Genomic DNA, 20,968 nt, shown 5'->3' on the forward strand with positions numbered 1-20,968 from the left:
GAAATTTATGATTTGTAAATAATGAATCTAAGAGCTCTAGTGAAATAACAAGAAAACAAACTCATTTATTTAAATGAAGGATTTTGTTTACAAGAAATACATTATCAATGATGCATTATCATTGTTCATGTTGGTTAGCTAAGATTCAGTTAACTGAAATAAATAATCTTTGTTATCAAAAGAAAAGTGAAAGATATCAGTTGTGGCTGACAGGGAAGAAATTAGATTCACAGGATTTGAAACTCTTTATGAAGTCTCATAATAGTTTTAATATGATATTGGAAATTAGAGCTAGAACATAATTGGCTCTAACATAGCTTAAGAATAAACAAAAGGATAGTCTATACTTAATATAAAATATTTTCATCCAGATAATTTATCAGCAGTTAATATCAAGTCACAGACAGGCAATCACTTTATGATGATGTAATACTTAAAAAGAAGGCATATATTTAAAATATAGTTATTTAAAAATTGCTGCTATATAAACACACATTGTTATATTTTCATAAACTAAATATGGGAATTGATATTTTATAATGTCAAAAATAAAAATTTCTTTTTAATAGGCATTTTTCCCCACAGAATCTAATACTCAGTTGAATTTATTTATAATAACTATATTTACTGAATTGATGTTGCTTTGTGTATGTCAGCTATAGATTTAAACTTGGTGTCAAAGTATCATCACACTAATGGCATTTAAAAATGTTTGTTATGTGACTGTTTCCTAAAAACACAAAAAATGAGTATAAGTGATCAAACATATTACATATGATTTCATTTGATGAAATAAAATGAAGAGATTTTCATTAAAAATCTTCAATTCCTTATAAAGTAACAAATATCCTAATTTTAGTTATTCTTGAGACGATTTTTGCTCCTATTTCCATGCTTAGCACAAAATACAAGCAAATTATTTCAAGACTGGAGGCATGTATATGTGCAAGGAGAACAGTATGAAATATGCTCTTTCATTTCTGTGTGATTTAACAATCAGATAAGACAGAACCTTCTTTTCCATTTCTCAATGTGGAACCAAGTGGGATAGAATAAATCAGAAAAATAAAGAAAAAATGTGTTCTTGATTGAATAAACTAACATACTATAACTAAATTTAGGAGTTAATGCTTCATTTGGTCAAAGTACATACATATGTAAAACTATAGGAGTAGTAAGATTGAAAGTCCAGTTCAAAGTAGTAATATTAGATATGTGATCTGAATTTTCAGAACTTATACACTTGGTGATCCAGTTTGAAATTATAAAGGAGACTGGTATCTGTACTTATAAACAGTCAATGCAGAACAGTAAAAGTACATTACCTGTTTTGTCATCTTTCTTCCATGCAAATGGAAATATGTTTATGTCTGTATGGATAGGTGTATATACCAATATGTAAACACACACACACACACACACACACACATACACATACACATACACACACCACCACCACCACCAGAATAACCTTAAGCATATTTGCAAAAGGCCATCTTACTCGGTGGATATAGTCCTTTTGCAGCATGCCTTGATGAATAAAGTCTTTTTGTAAAGAAACATAGTCCATACATTCATATAGACAGAATATGTCAGGTCTCAATCATCCCCTGAATTTATTGCCTTTGATAAGCATATACAACTCACAATCACAGGTAAAATAATGTGATTAGTCAGTTTCTTATTTTAGGGTCAGTGATATACTACAAATTATATAGACACGAGAGAACGGGGTTGAGAAGTATGAAGTTAGGACTGTCCTTACAAAGAAGCAAATCACTACTCAGACAGTAGAAAAATTATTGAAGGGGGTTGGCAATGTGGAATAATAGGTTAAGCTTCTGTCTCAGGCACTAGCATCTCATATGTGTGCAGGTTAGAGTCCTGGCTGCTCCACTTCCTACCTAGCTCCTTGCTAATGTGCTTGGGAAAGCAGTGGAAGATGACCCAAGTCCTTTGGCCCATGCATGCACATAGGAGACCTGGCTGAAGCTCCTGGCTCCTGGCTTCTTGGCATGGAACATCCCTGGCAATTGCAGTCATTTGGTGAATGAACCAGCAGATGGAAGACCTTTCTCTTTTTCTCTCTCTCCCTCTCTCTCTCTCTCTCTCTCTCTCTCTGTCTGCCTTTCAAATAATAAATAAATAAATCTTTTAAAAAAAGAATGTCCATATACAATCTGACACATTATTTGATACTTTAAGAACTCATTGTAAGCTTAATAAAAACAAGATTATGTATATAATTCATGTTGCCAGCTATTTATTTATAAAGCATAGGATGATTATTTTACGTAGATCTCAATTAGTACATTAGTACATTTAAAAATACATTTGAAATTGTTTTCACAATATGAATTCATAAGATTTTCCCTGAGGCTGATGTATTTATGGAGAATTAGCATGGGTAAAGGAACAGGGTAAATAGAAAAGTGGATTGCATTCAATGGGCATGTAAGCCAGATATTTTATTCTGGGAATTCACTCTCCTAAGTGATATTCCTTGACATCATTGTTCAATTCTACTCAACTCAGTACATTGGAATCAACATTGTTGCTTCTATTGTTTCTTTATGTCTTTCATATTTCTCTTTCCTATTACTTCCATATCTCAGTTTTCATCAGTTCTTTATTTTTTCTCAGTAATTTTGCTAATCATCATTTCCAAAGCTGCCACATAGTTTCATGCCCTCATTGCTATGCAAGTAGGCAATGAGTTACTCTATCTGGCTCCCATGTTACTAAACTCTCCTCTACCAAATTTGGCCGTCTGACAGCTTTTTAAAGCTCATCTTCTACTGATTTTGTCTTAATGCATTTTTAATTAGAGCTGCAAAAAATAAAAGATAAGATTTTTTTATTTTTTCTATTGTATGAACATATCAATGCAGTGTCAGGATGTCTTAAGTATAAAATGACTAGTAACAGTTATCATCTACTGAGATTGTTGTGAGAGTAAATGAGATAATTTATGTTCACAGTTCAACTTGTGGTTTACATTGTAAATTCTCAATAAATGAGAAAATTACTGACAAAAATAAATGTAAAAATTATTATAGATAAACTCTTAATAGCTAAGGTAGAAAAGGTGGTAGTAAAAGTATTTGTCTTCAGGATTATCTAAAGGCAATAATAAATTTATGACACAAATTTATACCAAAATTTATTTGTTTTAATCCATGTCTTTACACCTCTTTACATTATTTTCATATTTCCATAAACACATAAATATGTATACAAATTTTATTCTTATGTGAACTTACCAGTGTATTACTCAATACATTTTTGTAGATAAAACATAAAGTCTATGATCTTTGATATCCACTGATATGTGTTTTACAGAGTTAAAAAGTGTGAGTTATATGTTCAGTAATAGAATATTTTAATACATCATGTATATTCAATGAATGAAATATGTACTATCATTGCAAACTATATGTTTCCCAGACTTTTAATAGATATTGGTGATTTTTCAATATAAAATGCAATATTTAAAAGGGCATAGAGTGTATACACTATATTTAATTTATTATGCCAACTATATTTATTGTACTGCAGAGATTAAGAGATTCTTGAGCCTCTAGAATCTAGGGCAAGGTTGCCCACATTTAATCTTGGCAAAACTGCTTTGAACACTAATAAAACTACTTAAACTTTCAATATTACCATTTCCTCATCCAGTACGTACAGATAGCATGAATTTCAAATCCATATGGGGATTAAATGAGTTAATAGTAGTCAATTCTGATATTAGAGATGCTATTACAAAAAATTACATGCACGTAATTATGAATATTTAATATATTTATTCATTATTTGTAAATAACATCAATGTGCTTTTTGACATTTCTCATGCCTTTCTGTACCCCCAAATTTCCTGAAGTGATCATAGAATATTCCTTGTTATATTTCCTATAATCACCAAATATTTATATTTTATATAGACTCAACGCATTTATTAGCACACTTTTTTTGATTTTACAATTGAAGAATAAGAAGGCACATGTTTTAAAATGATTGCTCCATAGTTATATACACAATCACTCAGTAAGGACAGAACTCTTACCGTATTATCAATCCTTTGTTTTTCTTGTCGCACAGTTTTACATTTCCTAACTTGAGCAAAGAAAAAGCAAATAAAATACATCCATGATTAAAACTAGAAATACAAAATTTATAGACTTTACACATTTATAAATCTCTTTTATCTCACTTGCTAGAGTTTTCTGTGAAAGTTTTAAGTCTTGTATTTTCTTGATGTCATTTCATTTTCAAGATCTCACAGTGATCCCAGCACCTTCATTTCCCTTTTTTTCAGCTTAACTAACTTGAAATGCAATGATTATTACTCTATTGAAAGTGCTATGACTTATTTTGACCCTCTTGCAATTCACAGTGAAACACTGGCCAAGGATAAACATTTGCTTTTCTTCTCTAAATCTGATAAAGAGCAAAGTTGAGGCCAGCGACTTGGCTTACTTGGTTAATCCTCCGCCTGCGGTGCCGGCATCTAATATGGGCACTGGGTTCTAGTCCCGGTTGCTCCTCTTCCAGTCCAGCTCTCTGCTGTGGCCCGGGAGGGCAGTGGAGGATGGCCCAAGTGCTTGGGCCTCTGCACCCGCATGGGAGACCAGGAAGAGGCTCCTGGCTTCAGATCGGCGCAGCACCGGCCGTGGCAGCCATTTGGGGAGTGAACCAACGGAAGGAAGACCTTTCTCTCTGTCTCTCTTTCTTATTGTCTATAACTCTACCTGTTTAAAAAAAAAAAAAAGCAAAGTTGATTCTTACTGTGGGCAAGAATCTCACACTTGGGGGCCAGTATTGAGGCAAAGCAGGTAAAGCCACACCTGTGATGCCAGCATTCCTATTGGGTGCCAGTTTGATTCCTGGCTACCCCACTTCCAATCTACCTCCCTGATGATGGCCTGGGAGAGCAGCAGCAGATGGCCCAATTATTCGGGCCCATCCCACCCATAGGGGAAACCTGGAAGAAGCCCCTGGCTCCTTGCTTCAGCCTGGCCCAGCCCTGGCTGTTGTGGACATCTGGGGAGTAAATCAGTGGATGGAAGATGAATTTCTCTCCCTCTCTCTCTCTCTCTCCCTCTCCCTCTCTCTCCCCCTCCCCATTACTCCCCTCCCCTTCTCCTCTCAACTCTTTCAAATAAATAAATAATTTTTAAAAAAGAATCTTCCACTTGGACAAACTAGTTTTATTTTAGAACTTGTGATAAAAGATTTGAATGAATGCTCTTCACTTTTAAAAAAGGTTCACCATATTTTCTTGTACAATGTTTTAACCAACACCTGCAAGTCGTTCTCTTTTCATTTTCTTTTTTTGCTCAGCTGCTGTGGCAGTTTTGAGGTTTCACGTCTCACTGCTTTGACATCCCTAAGTATTTCTCATCATCTTTGGGTAAGTGAGCTAGTCAGGATATGATCTTCTTGAAGGTAAAATGTAAGCAATTCGACTTCTATGGTCTAGGCTCAGCACTGGCATACTACTTCTACACAACTTCAACTGACCACAGCAAGCTACATGGCCAAAGCAAAGCACATGGGAAGGAAGCATGGGCCCCTGACAACTGAGTCATGGCAACATATGGATTCTGTGATGGTGAAGACATGGGACCAACAGAGAAGTCTGCTAAACTTGTATCATTTCCAGTGTACTCAGTGTTCTCTATACTAACTTAATTAATAGAGATTTATTATGAGACTAGACACCTATAATTTACAGAAAAGTATCACAATAAGCTGCCTGCAAGCTAGCGAATCAAGAAAGTTAGAGGGATAATTCAGTCTCAAGCCTAACACCTGGGAATGAGCGGAGTTTGTGATATAGCTCCAAGTCCCTACAAAAGCTTGAGAAAAAGAAGGCTGGAGGTGCCAGTAGAGGTAATGAGTTCTACATACCCGCATCTCTGATATTTGTGAGTAGAAGATGGATTTTCCAACTAAGGAATAGGAGATGTTTATCCTTCCTTGGCCATTTTGGTCCTTAATACATTGAATGATACAAATTCACATTATTGAAGGCTGAACGCTTTTTTTGCAGTCTATGGATTCAGAGACTAATCTCCACAGTATTTCATTGTGCATTTTCCAAAAACTGAATACATAAATGTTAAATTATATATATATATATATATATATATATATATATATGTTAAATTCTATGCCCAAGTCCAATTCTTACTTTTTTTTCAATTAAGATTTTTTTCCCTCATGAATCAACCCGTCAGGCTCAGGCTGCTTTATGGATGTTTCCTTTTTCCATTATATTGTGAAGCCACTTTGGTCAATAAAGAAGAAAAGAAGGAGAAAATATAAAAAGCAATGAGAAAGCACCGAGGCATTGATTTATGTAAACCTAGGTAGGTTCACTGCATTAAACCCCTGTTATACCTATTTCATGTAGTAAAAAGCTGTAACAATAAAAATATTTTTTAAAGATTTCATTTCTTTATTTGAGAGAAAGAGTTACAGACAGTGAGAGAGAGAGAGAGACAGAGAGAAAGGTCTTCCTTCTGTTGGTTCAGTCCCCAAATGGCCAATGGCCGGAGCTGTGTTGATCCAAAGGCAGGAGCCAAGAGCTTCTTCCAGGTCTCCCATGCGGGTGCAGGGGTCCAAGCATTTGAGCCATCTTTTTTACTGCTTTCCCAGGCCATGGCAGAGAGCTGGATTGGAAGAGGAACAGCCGGGACTAGAACCAGCACCCATAGGGGATGCTGGCACCACAGGTGGAGGATTAACCCATTGTGCTACGGTGCCGGCCCCAGATTAAAAAAAAAAAAAATTAATTCAAATCTTCTGCCCAAACAATGACATCAATTTGTTTCTCTCTTCTAGGGTCAAACTGAGAGAAACTGCCTTTGCTTCACTGATTTTTTCTTTGAGTAACCCTTTCTCACTGGGCTGTCAGAGTTGAAAGGCTAATGTGGCTAGGTTTACAGGTCACTTCACCCTACTAAATTAATTCTTAAGAACAAAGTAGCAACAAAATCTTTATTTGTAAAAAAAAAAAAAACAGAAATAGATTAAATAAATTCTTTACAGTTGTGGGGGAGATGTTTGGTGCAGTAGTTATAATGCAGCTTGAGATATCCACATCCCACATCAGAGTGCCTGGATTTTTGTTCTGATACTGCTTCAAATTCTGGCTTCCTACCATGGCACATCTGAACAAGAAATAGGTTATAGCTCATGTATTTGGGTTGCTGTCACCCCGGTGGGAGACAGATTTATTTCAGGTCCTTGGCTTTGGTCTCACCCAGCAGCACTGGCTGTTTAAAGCATTTCAGGTATGAACTAGCAGATGGAAGATCTATCTTTGTCTTTTTGTCTCTGTTTCTCTGCTTTTTAAATCAACTAATCATATAAATCAATCAATAACTAATTAAATAAAAGTTACAATTTTCACTTTACTTTTTGAAATCTTTTAAATTATTTTTTTATAATAGCTAGAAAGATAATTCACCTGCTTTGTAGTTCTCTCCATTTGTCTATTTTTTAAAAAATATATCCACTAAAAACTTGCACTGAGAAAATATTCTAAAAATTGAACATCTCAATTACTATTTTCTATGTAGTAAAATTAACCTCAAGTAAAAACATATCTGGGGACAGTGATGCGGAGTAATGGGTAAAGCCACCACCTGCAGTGCATCTCATATGGTTGCTGGTTCGAGTCCCAGCTGCTCCATTTCTGAAACAGCTCTCTACTATGGCCTAGGAAAACGGTTCAAGATAGCCCAAGTGCTTGGGTTCCTGCATGCAACTGGGAGACCTGGAAGAAGCTCCTGGTTCCTGGCTTTGGATCGGCACATCTCTGGCCATTGCAGCCAATTGGGGAGTGAACCAGCAAATGAAAGATATCTCTCTTTCCATTTCTTTCTCTCTCTCTCTTTCCCCCCTTCTCTCTGTTCCTCTCCTTCTCTCTGTATGTAACTCTTTCAAAGAAATAAATAAATCTTAAAAAAATCTAATTTTAATCCACTGTATACTTGAGGCTGACAGAAATAGATAAAGGAGAAAAAAACACAATTAAGGATGATGGTTTAGAAATAAGCAGAAGAAAGGATTTCAGAGGCCTATTTGTAGAAGACTGAATACTTACAACATATTTCACTAATATACAATAGAAGATTGGAAAATAAAGAAAAACATGTTGCTTTTCCAACATGTCATTGATATAATTTGACAAAATGCCAAAAATGTTAGCATTCTGGCAGACCACTGTTACACTAATCTCCAAAATATATGCTGGGCCATTTGCACCATCTGGTGTGTAAAAGATATCTGCAAAGATAAGGATAATAGACACTTTTGGACATCTGTGTTAAAATGCAATTTACAAAGACACCTTGTATCAAAGAGAAAAGACTCAGAGTGGAAGGAAGGTTATGGTTCAAAACACGACAGAAGAAGAAGGAAAGTTAAATCATTTTTATTGCACTTTATCTTCAATGTGCTTGGAAATCGTCATCAAACTATTTTTGGTAGTGGCTAATATATTAAGAAACATATTATTGTTCATATTTATTAATTAAATATATTTAGTATTTTCAGTACAGAATGAAAACTAATAAACAGAATTTTATGTTAATTAATCTAAATATTTGTGGAAAACAGTTTATAAGAATCAAACTGTTATTTTGTAAAATATGTGCTAAGTTCCCTAAACACAGACATTTTGTTATTCAGTGATTTATGGCATGAGTCCAAGGATGGTTTTAGGTATCTTTGCAGTAATAATATTTATGTTTTGATGACTATCTTTCCCCTTATGAACTCAATGCTCCTTCTTAGGATGATGCAAATTTCTAGGACAGTAAGATGCACACACACACACAACCACACACACACCTCTTCACAAAGAGGAAGACTCAATGTTTCTTTCTCATTTCCAGAAACATGCTTTCTTTTGGCTCTTTAGCTGACTTCAGTTTATGACATTAAAACTTGTTTTCTTGAAGAGTTACTAGATCTCTAGCTGAGTTTGTCAGCTCTTATCTTGAACTTGTGAATTCCAATATTCTTTCACAGAAACTTAAAGTAATTTCTTCAACCATTCATTTCAAGTTTTTGTTAAGATAAAGTAAATATTTTGGTCATATGAATTTAAAAATACCAGTTATTAAAATAATTGGAGTTAAAATATCACTTGCTTTCAACAGCTTTTTATTTTGTTTTAATTTTTTAAAGTATTTAAAACATTTTATTTTTAATGTGATTATTTGTGTGTTCAAACATCTACAGATCTTTAATGAGCTTAATGGTAGACTCCAAAACATATTTTTATATCAAGACCCAAAAGTCCATGAATACTACCCTGTATAGTACAAGATAGGATTAAGTTAAGGATTTTAAGAGACAGAAGTTACATTGGATTAAATAGATAGGTCCTGAATTCAATGACCAGTTCTGGAGGCAGATGGCAAAATTAGTTCAGACACACAAAAGAAAACACCAGTAGGATAGAAATTGGTGTGATGTGGACACAAGACCAACAGTCACTAGGAACTGAAAGAGGCAAAGGAGAGTTTGTTGCTATATTCTCTTAGAGAGCATGTGGCCATGCCATATTTTTGGTCTTCACTTTCAAATTTGTTAAGAAATACATTTCTGTTATTTTGAGCCACCAAGTCCATAATAATTAACAAAAGTAACACAGTTCTGGAAAATTTAAGCCAAGACTATGGAATTTCACAAATTTGGAAACAGTAGTGTAGAATTAAAGAGTGCAAGGGGACTACTTTTTTAAAAGTTCAATGAGTTTATAACTCAAATATTTATCAATCTGATATAAAATAATAAGGTCTGCAATAGTCACCACAAAGATAAATAAGCATGATTTCTCCCATTCAGGATCTCTCAATATAGTGTTATACATCCCAGTTTATCTTATATAAAAAATAGCTAGTGGGGTTGGCCCTGTGACACAGATGGTTAACAGACATGTTGTCATTCCAGCAACCCATATTTAAATTCCAGTTTGAGTCCTGGCTACACTGCTTCTGATCCACCTTTCAGCTAATGTACTTGGGAAAGCAACAGAAGATGGTTCAAGTTCTTAGGCACTTGCCACCTGCTAAGGAGCCCCAGATGGAATTCAGGCTCCTATCTTTGGCCTGTTGAGATCCAGCTATTGTATCTATTTGGAGAGAGAACCAGTGGACAGAATCCAGCTGTTGTGGCCATTTGAAGAGAGAATCAATGGATAGAAGCCTCCCTCCCTCTCCTTCTCTTTCTCTACTCACTCACCATTTCAAATAAATAAAATTTAATAACCAAACTACACATTGCAGAAAGAAAAAAGTAGCTAGCAAATAAAACATAAAGCTTCAATGAGACGAGGAGTAATACAAGCCCAATCTAGTGCAATTGATTTCTAAGCAAAGTAGTATAGCAGAAAATGTATGAATTTTACATCCAAGCTCATTCACCTGAGTTTGGCTGATTGTGAATAATAAATATAAAATTTTAAGCCTCTATGTCCACATTTCTAAAATCTACTGAAATAGTTTGTTAATATATAAATAAATGGGACAATCTATATAGCACAAATCATACTTGCCTCAATACCATCTTCATATAACACTAAAACATGATATTTCTCATTTACAAAATATTGCAATGATTGCTTTATTTTTGGGATAGTGAACTCATTTTTCCTACCCCAGAAATATTCCAGATGTAGCACATTTTGGAGATTCCTTCAGGGCCAAGCAAACTTGAACAGTTAATCATCTTATTTTTTTAATTGTCACTAAAATCCTGAATGAAACCCCTGGTATTCATGCCCTTGCATGGTCTTCACTGATTCTCATCTGTCTGTTGGATTCATTTATAAATAGAAGGTATCCAGTGAAATGCTCTGGACTTCTAAACCTAAGTGTTTAAAATTTAGCAACATTTGTTTTTTTCTTCTCTGGAAGTCCTAAAATGATAAAGAGAAAATCTAACTACCCTAATGAGAAACTAATACAGATATTGAGATTAACTGTTGTTAAGAGATCTTTGTCTACCTTATAGAGTAGACAAAGGTCTGGCTTATCTCGCAGGGCAAAATGTGCTTGGGATAAGGGATCTCAGACCATTTTTCTGCTCTGCAACAGAAGAGGTCTAGTTGGAGGATAGTGTTATAGTTAATAATTTTCTAACGCTCAAGTTTCTCTGTCTTTCAGCTTGTATTATGTTATGGTTCCATAAAAGATCAGCTTCTGTTTCTTCAAAGTTCAAAAGGGTGTACACTAAAGATATTTTATTATCCATCTGAAATAAGAGGACAAGAAACAAAGCATCATCCCTAAGTTTCTGCCTCTGCCACTTGAAGTATCTCTCAAGTTCCTTGGCTCTGCAGGCGTAGCATCCTGAAGTCCACAGCCAAGAGAGGTTGCCGAACAGGAATAAATGATCTCACCCGCACCTCCACCTCTTCCCTTGCTTCCCTAGAATCTTGATCCCGTGTCCCTGACTTCTAAGTCTTTCCTATGTCTGGTATAAAGCCATGAGGGAGGGCTCTGCTCTGGAACCATGTATCACTGACCCTGGAGCATAAAACACCAGTCCTTTGAATAAGTGCAACACAAATTGGACTTCATTTTACATCATTACAATGCATTCTATAATCCATTTAACCTTAGCACTTTAATCAAAACTGTGGGTTGAATCTCATCAGAGTTATGGTATTCACTTAAACAATTAAAAAATAGGCAAATAATTCTAACTCCTTTAAGACTCAGTTTTCCTAAACAATAGAGACTCAATAAAAACATTAGGAAACACATGAAACTTTCTCCCAAAATGCATAAGTATTTTACCAAGGACAGTTACAACAGCACAGAAAAATTTCCATTAAAAACACTAGCAAGTGACATCAACATATGATCCCATTCATTAGGGAAGTTAAATACATCATGGAATGAAGAAGTAGAAAATCAGATAATTCTGTTGCCAAGCTGAGGAAAAATTCTTTAAAAAATGTAAGCTGCAGAGAAGGGAGAAAAAAATCTTAGGTTAAAAAGGGTTAATGGATTTTAGCATCTCTCTTGCTAGCTTTGATGGGGAACCTGTCTGACCAGCTGTAGCTGGCAGAAAATCCCCACCCTTCCTGACCTTTGAGAAGGAGTGAAGGGTAGTGAACAGGAAGGAGTGAGAAGGGGTAATCAGCCTGGATCTCAGCCCAATACCTAAAAGGGTTATCGGAGTCTGGATCTGATTAGGGAGTCTTCAGGCAACACTGAGGAGCCATCCTGTCCAGAAACCTTCAATTATTTCAAGATCTTACTCCAGTCCCATGCTTTGGATGAATGTCTGTAAACAGAAACTGAAGCAGAACAAGTCCAACATTCCCAGTGACAAAATGCAAAGGAAGATTAATCATGTCTGCCCTACAAAGTCTGCCCTCTGAATCTTTAATAGCAACAGTTTCGCTAATTGCTTTTAACTGGTTGACAGTATCCAGGTGTTTTTCACTGATACAGTATCAATGGAGTTCAGAATCTCCAAAAAGAGAGAGATAGTCCATCATTACTTACTGTTGTGATGTTCCCAGAAGAAGTCCCAAAGAAATGTTCTAATTGCTTAGGTTCATGTCTTGTGATCATGAAGTGTTAAGAATATGAACAAGGAAGAGAGCATAAAGCAGAAGTCATTTATTGAAAGACACAGAATAAGCTCCCAGCAGCTGGGAGGGGTCCTTGGAGGAAGAAAACCTAGCAGGAGCTGATTATCTGAAGGTTTTTCTAGGCTGTATAATGGGAACTTCTTATGATTGGTCAGGGGAGTTGCAAATGAAGCATTCAGCATAAGCCAACATAAGCCAAATATGGGGGGTCAACAGAACCTGATTAGTTCAGGAGAGATGCAGAGGAGGCATTCAGATGTTTCTATCATGGAAACCCTTCACAGAAGCTGGTTGTATGATCCATCTCAGATCATCTGAGACTCATCTCCAGATGATGTGGAGGGGAGCCCTCAGGTCCCTATCTACCTGATCAAGATGTTAACTAGCCATATTATATGGAGGGTAACTGTGCTGTGGTGTAGTAGCCTAAGCTTCCACCTGTGGCACTGGCATCCCATATAGGCACCAGTTAGTGTCCCAGATGCTCCTCTTCTGATCCATCTCTCTGCTATGGCCTGAGAAAGCAGTGCAAGATGGCCCAAGTGTTTGAGCCCCCACACGCTTGTGGGAGATCTAGAGGAAGCTCATGGCTCTTGGTATCTGATCAGTCCTCCTCTGGCCGTTGTGGCCATTTGGCGAGTGAACCAGTGAATTGAAGGTCTGTTTCTCTGTTGCTTTCTCTGTCTCACAAACACTATCTCACAAACAGATAAATTATATATATATATATATATATATATATATATATGGATAAAGTACCAAGAAACATACCTTTTGTGGTCTTGAAGCTATTTGAAGAAGGAGAAAATTCCAATCACTCCAGTGTGTCAGTTTAGAGTCCAGATGTCCGTAAATTGAGAACTGAATTGCCTGAAAGTGGCTAAGGTATTTGAGATCAGAAGAAAGTTCCACTGAATCCAGTTGAATCAGAACTATTAGAGAAAATACAGTGTGCGTACTTTTTAAAAATATATTTATTTATTTATTTATTTATTTATTTGAAAGGCAGTTATAGGGTGGGGAGAGAGACATATTCCATCCATAGATCTGCTTCCTAAATGACTGCAATGGCCTGGATTGGGCCATGTAGAAGCCAGGGGCTGGGAACGTTATCCAGGTTCCCTAGATGAGTGTCAGGGCCCAACCACTTCACCTAATTTTTGCTGCTTTCACAGGCATGTAAGCATGGAGCTGGATCAGAACAGAGAAGCTCAGACTCGAACCAGAACTCACATAGGATACAGGCATTATGTTTGTTGGCTTAGTCTGTTGCACCACAATGCCAACCCCCATTGTTTGTTCCATTTAATAATTAATTGTAAAATTATTTGTAATGCATCAATAGGTAGCTAAAACCATCAGCAAGGGCTTGCTTTTCACATGCCAGGAAACAATCACCAATTGAAATCTTCTGTAGAAGTCAAATGATCCCTATTTGCAGACGACATGATTCATTATTTAGGTGATTCAAAGAACTCCACTAAGAACTACTGGAACTAATAGAAGAGTTTAGTAAAGTAGCAGGAAATAAAATCAATACACAAAAATCAACAGCCTTTGTATACACATCCAATGCCACAGCTGAGAAAGAACTTCTAAGATCAATCCCATTCATAACAGCTACAAAAGAAAAAAAAAAATCAAACAGCTTGGAATAAACTAAACCAGGATGTCAAAGATCTCTAGTATGAGAATTACAAAACTTTAAAGAAAGAAATAGAGGGGGTGGCGCCGTGGCTCACTTGGTTAATCCTCCGCCTGCAGCGCCGGCATCCTATATGGGTGCAAGTTCTAGTCCCGGCTGCTCCTCTTCCAGTCCAGCTCTCTGCTATGGCCCAGGAAGGCAGTGGAGGATGGCCCAAGTGCTTGGGCCCCTGCATGCACATGGGAGACCTGGCAGAAGCACCTGGCTCCTGACTTCGGATCGGCACAGTTCCGGCTGTAGTGGTCATTTGGGGAGTGAACCAATGGAAGGAAGACCTTTCCTCTGTCTCTCTCTCTCTCTCTCACTGTCTATAACTCTACCTGTCAAATAAATAAAATTTTAAAAATAGAAAGAAATAGAAGAAGATACAAAAAAATTGGAAAAACCTTTCATGTTTTTGGATTGGAAGAATTAATATCATCAAAATGCCCATTCTTCCAAAAGCAATTTACAGATTCAATGTGATACCAATCAAAACACCAAAGACATTCTTCTCAGATCTAGAAAAAAATGATGCTGAAATTCATATGGAGGCACAGAAGACCTCGAATAGCTAGAGCAATTTTATACAACAAAAAGACAGCAGGAGGCATCACAATACCAGATTTCAAGACATACTACAGGGCAGTTATAATAAAAACAGCCTCGTACTGGTACAGAAACAGATGAATAGACCAATGGAACCATATAGAAACACCAGAAATTAATCAAAGCATCTACAATCAACTTATATTTGATCAAGGATCCAAAACCAATTCCTGGAGCAAGGACAGTTCATTCAGCAAATGGTGCTGGGAAAACTGGATTTTCGCATGCAGAAGTATGAAGAAAGACCCCTAACTTACACCTTACACAAAAATCCACTCAACACAGATTAAAGATCTAAATCTACAACCCAACACCACCAAATTATTGGAGAACATTGGAGAAACCCTGCAAGATATTAGCATGGACAAAGACTTTTTTTTTTTTTTATTTTTTACGGGCAGAGTGGACAGTGAGAGAGAGAGAGACAGAGAGAAAGGTCTTCCTTTTGCCGTTGGTTCACCCTCCAATGGCCGCCACAGCCAGCGCACTGCGCTGATCTGAAGGCAGGAGCCAGGTGCTTCTCCTGGTCTCCCATGGGGTGCAGGACCCTAGCACTTGGGCCATCCTCCACTGCACTCCCGGGCCACAGCAGAGAGCTGGCCTGGAAGAAGGGCAACGAGGACAGAATCCGGCACCCCGACTAGGACTAGAACCTGGTGTGCTGGTGCCACTAGGTGGAGGCTAATGCCTATTGAGCCACGGTGCCGGCCAGCAAAGACTTCTTGAAAAAGACCCCAGAGGCACAGGCAGCCATAGCTAAAATTAACAAATGGGATTACATCAAATTGAGAAGTTTCTCTATTGCAAAAGAAACAGCCAGGAAAGTGAAGAGGCAGCTGGCAGAATGGGAGAAATTATTTTCAAGTTATGCAACTGATAAAGGATTAATATACAGAATCTACAAAGAGATCAAAAAAATACACAACAAAACAAACAACCCACTTAAGAGACGGGCCAAGACACAAATTTTCACTTTTCAAAAGAGGAAATCCAAATGGCCAACAGACACATGAAAAAATGTACAGGATCACGAGTCATCAGGGAAATGCAAATCAAAACCACAATGAGGTTTCACCTCACCTTCCTTAGAATGGCTTTCATGCAGAAATCAACAAAGAACAAATGCTGGCGAGGATGTGGGGAAAAAGTCAGACTAATCCACTGCTGGTGGGAATGCAAACTGGTAAAGCCACTATGGAAGAGTTTGGAGATACCTCAGAAATCTTAATACAGCCCAATCATAAGATCCAGCCATCCCACTCCTCAGAATTTACCCGAGGGAAATTAAATAGACAAATAAAAGAGCTATATGCACCTCAATGTTTATTGCAGCTCAATTCACAATAGCTAAGACATGGAGTCAACCTAAATGCCCATCAACAGAAGACTGGATAAAGACATTATGGAATATGTACTCTATGGAATACTACACAGTGGTAAAAAATGAAATCTGGTCATTAAAACAAAATGGAGGATATGGAAAATATCATGCTGAGTGAAATAAGCCAGTCCCAAAGGGACAAATATCATATGTTCTTCCTGATTGGTGACAACTAACTGAGAACATAAAGGGAAATCTGTAGAAGTGAAACTGACAATATGAGAAGCAATGACTTAATCAGCCCCTGTTCTGACTGCAGAGGAACAGCTTATTATTTCTTTCTTTTTAGTATTTTATTTTTCTATTTAATACCATTGGTTGAACCCTTTATTTAACCAAGAATTATTCTTAGGTGTTAAAATTAACTGAAAAGTGACCCCTGTTAAAAATAAGAGTGAGAATAAGAGAGGGAGGAAGTGCACAATTTGGCACATGTTCCCTCAGACTTACCCCTACGGGTAAAGCTAAAAACTTTTCATGGTTCTCCAAACCCCATTAAGTTGGAAGGTACCAATGCCATCTTACTAGTTAAAGTTATCAGTTTAAGTTCATAAGTGATCATAAAGATAGGATTAAGTCTCTAAGGGATCACATAAATAAGACCAAATGACTGCTAATAATAATAGATAGAATTAAAAAGAAGCCAATAATCTAACATGGGAAGCGGGATACACAGCAGACTCATAGAATGACAAATGCCCTAAACAACACTCTGGCCTCAGAATCAGCCCTTAAGGCATTCAGAGCTGGCTAAAAAGCTCATTAGAGCATTCCAGGCATGGAAAGCCAAGACATTGTGGCAAAAAATGACCTACATGAAAGATCTCTGTAAGTGAGATCCTGGTGGAAAGAAGGGGCCATCAAAGAAGGAGGTACCTTTCTCTGAAGGGAGGAGAGAATTTCCACTTTAATTATGGCCCTGTCTAATAATGCTGGAGTTTGTGGACTCAGGAGATTTCCATAGCCTTGGCAGCTCATGACAAGAGCCTCGGGTGATCACTGAAGTCATAAATAAAAGTGTCAATTGTTAAATAAATAATAGGAGTCACTGTACACTTGCTCCCCATGTAGGATCCCTGTCCTTATTGTGTTGTAGTATGAGAATTAATGGAACAACTAGTCTTCAAACAGTACTTTATATGTTGTGTGTCTGTGTGGGTACAAACTGTTGATATCTTTATTTAGTATAGAGTTGATCTTCTGTATATAAAGATAATTAAAATGAATCAATGAAAAATGGGATGGAGAGGAGTAGGAGGTGGGATGGCTTGGGGGTGGGAGGGCAGGTATGGGGGAAGAACTGCTATAATCTAAAAGTTGTACCTATGAAATTTATATTTATTAAATGAAGTTTTCTATAAAATAAAAAAAATTAAAAAATAAAAAATAAATCCTTCCATAACATTTGCTATTGTTTTTCTTCCTTTCTGCTAGCTCCTACACTGACTTCAAGCTAGTGCTCAAGGCTGATGTTTAAAAAATCTTTTGTGATCAGCACCGGAGTTTTGACCTGCTCTGTTTCCGACCTGGGCTGCTTCACCCCTCCTTAGGCAACCTGGTGGTCCCCACTCCCAGGAGGTCACCATATTGATGCCGAACTTAGTACAGACACCCGATCGGCATAGCACACGACAGCCCAGAATTCCTGGACTCAAGCAATCCTCGGGCCTCAGCCTCCCAAGTAGCTGGGATTACAGGCCAGTGCCACAGCTCACTAGGCTAATCCTCCACCTGTGGCTCCAGCACACCGGGTTCTAGTCCCAGGCGGAGCACCGGATTCTGTCCCGGTTGCTCCTCTTCCAGTCCAGCTCTCTGCTGTGGCCCAGGAGTGCAGTGGAGGATGACCCAGGTCCTTGGGCCCTGCACTCACATGGGAGACCAGGAGAAGCACCTGGCTCCTGCCTTCGGATCAGCGCAGTGCGGTGGCCGCAGCAGCCATTGGAGGGTGAACCAATGGCAAAAGGAAGACCTTTCTCTCTGTCTCTCTCTCACTGTCCACTTTGCCTTTCAAAAAAAAATCTTTTCTGTTGTTTTGCTTTTTGACATTTTTGTAAAAAACATATCATGGACCCTCAAGATTTTGAAAATAATACCTAACTGTTCCGCAGTGAGCAGAAGAGGCCTGAATTATGAGCAAAGCCAGAGGAAAAAGTGTTCTCTCTATTCCAACTGAGAATTGGGATACACAGGAACTCACAACTTGATAGGTTTCCTTGAGACAAATCTGTTTACTCAGGATTTCTTAACCTTTCCATCTCCATTCCCAATAGAAGCTCAGTCAACCAGGTCTAAAAAGAAACATACCACACCATATGGCCCATCCTTGTCATCTTTTCTCCACCAGATCTTCCAGCTCACAAGGATCCTCTTCAAGGATAATAGAAATAATGCTCCTAAGCATAATGAAGAGTGAAAGAATCTGAGTACATCATTGTGGTTCAATACAGAACCCACAAAACACGTACATGTCATAAGCACTGGAACCTATTAACAGCAAAAATGACTTTGCACATTAATTAAGTCAAGAATCTTAAGATAGGAGATATTCTTAGTATGTCTTATATAATCACAGACAATTTTATGGAAGGAATGCAAGAGTCAGAGAGAAGGTGATGTGATGTTGATTAGACTGACATGCCCCTCTGAGGATGGACCAGAAACAAAGGAATACCGGTAGCATTCAGAGGCTGAAAAAGGCAAGTGAATGAATTATGTCCTTAGGGATTCAAGAAAGAACCAGCCCTGGGAATACTTGTTCTTTAGCAGAGTGAATTTTAGTTTGATTTTCAATTTCTGAATTCCAATGCTATGAGAGAAAAATGTATATTAGACAGAGCCACTAGGTTTGTGGTAATTTGTTACAGCAGCAAAAGGAAACTAATGCAGTAGTTGTGGGATTCATGACAAGTTCATGACTTTACCTCTAGCAGCAAGTAATTAGGCATTCTGCTATCCTTGCAGAGAAAAATCTGACCAAGAACATTTGATACATAGTCAATACTCATGAATGCTTCATTCCATTCCTTTGGAAGCCACAAACAAAACTTGATGTTTTGTGATGAAGACTTTTACTTCCTGGACTCAGATAATACCTACATATTTGCTTCTCATTTTGAAAAGGAAACCCAATATTGACATTTTCACTTTTTACCTGATTCTTTGTTGTACAAAATTAGTTCTGTTACTCATTACGGAGTCAGTCCATATAAATTCCATCTCATATAATTAGGAGTTCCATGGTGTGACTATTCAGACTTTAATCACTATTTACATCCCTTGAAGAATGTATTGCTTAAGACCTTTATTTTTACTTTTTCTGTCTTACAAATAGGCAGGTAGTATCATTATATTCTTAGAATCTTATTAATTATCTGGAATCTGAATATTTTCAAAAATTATATTTCAAAGGACACCTAAAACTAGCTGTAGCTAACATGATTGCACTGTTTACTGAGTTTTTGCTCTCAGATCCTGAGCTAAGCTTGGATACATGCTATGCTATGTCTTGCAAATTTTCAAAAGACAGAAGCTAGTCTAAATAACAAATGTATTTATAGCCTCTCCTCAAGTCCTTCCAAGTAGAAATAGAAGAAGCAAAGGGTATTGGTTTCAGATGCCTGGAGTTCAATCTTCACTCTGTGGTGTATCCACTGTGTGATCTTCAGCAATCTATGTAGCACAGTGACATATTTCTTCATTTGTAATAATAACCAAAAAAGTGTCTCTTTTATAGCATTGCCAGAAGAATGATAATAGTCTGTATTTTAAGGGAGTTAGAAAAATGTCTAGAAGACAGAAATTGATGAAAGGTATATTAAAAATAAAAGTAGAAAAATTATAACAAGGTAGAAATGAAGATAGCTTAAGTTTAAAATATGCTAATAGAAAAAAATAAAATTGGCAGAAACTATTTGATTGTAAGCAATAAAACACGTATTTGACTAGTCCTGGCACAAGTGGAAATACAGACACCAAATCACAGAAAATGTGGGCATCAATGACTGAAACGAGGAACTGGATGAATGAGAGTAAACATTTTTCATCCTAGGAAAAAGAAAGCTTTTATCTTTGGTCATTTTTGCCTGATTTTTGCACCTCTCTTACCTTTGCATTGGTGTATTCCTTTCAGAAAATTACCACTCAATTTCTAGCGCTGCATGACTCTACAGGTTTCAAAAGAGAGTAACTGACTATTTTGCTGGAGAAAACTTGTATTGCTCCAGTCTTCATCAGATTTTCATTTTGGTTTTATTAAGGCTGTGAATAATAGGAAGACAGGCAAGAAAAAGATTTCTACAATAATTTATGATTCACTTTATTAAGACATTGGACTGGATACAACTTCCTTTTTTTATAAGAAAGTTTTCCAGTTTTATTTTGTAAACCAGAAGTGAATGTTAAATCAAAGAGTTTAATCTATTTAATATATTTAAAAATAATTACCTGAGTAAAATAATTTAAGTGTTTTAAATTATGACATAAAAGGAATAGGGTTTGGCCTATTGTATATTTAAATAAAAATATGATATTTGAATGTCGCCAAAAGTATTTATGGAATCAAACCGCACTGACTGAGACTTGCCTCTGGTGTGGGGGCTAAGATACTGCTTGGGGAACTCACATCAAAATGTTTCTGTTTATTCCTTCTCCATTCCTGAATTCAGCT

General features: G+C 36.9%; 1 pseudogene; it reads right to left on the reverse strand.

Annotated features, from left to right (window-relative positions):
* Positions 1-17,729: 17,729 nt before the first annotated feature.
* LOC149126604 (signal recognition particle RNA) lies at positions 17,730-18,013 on the reverse strand (annotated as a pseudogene).
* Between the last annotated feature and the right edge of the window lie 2,955 nt (positions 18,014-20,968).

This window comes from Oryctolagus cuniculus, chromosome 5 (assembly GCF_051225735.1).
Source record: "Oryctolagus cuniculus isolate XC-2025 breed Fujian yellow rabbit chromosome 5, ASM5122573v1, whole genome shotgun sequence".
Classification (NCBI taxonomy): domain Eukaryota; kingdom Metazoa; phylum Chordata; class Mammalia; order Lagomorpha; family Leporidae; genus Oryctolagus; species Oryctolagus cuniculus.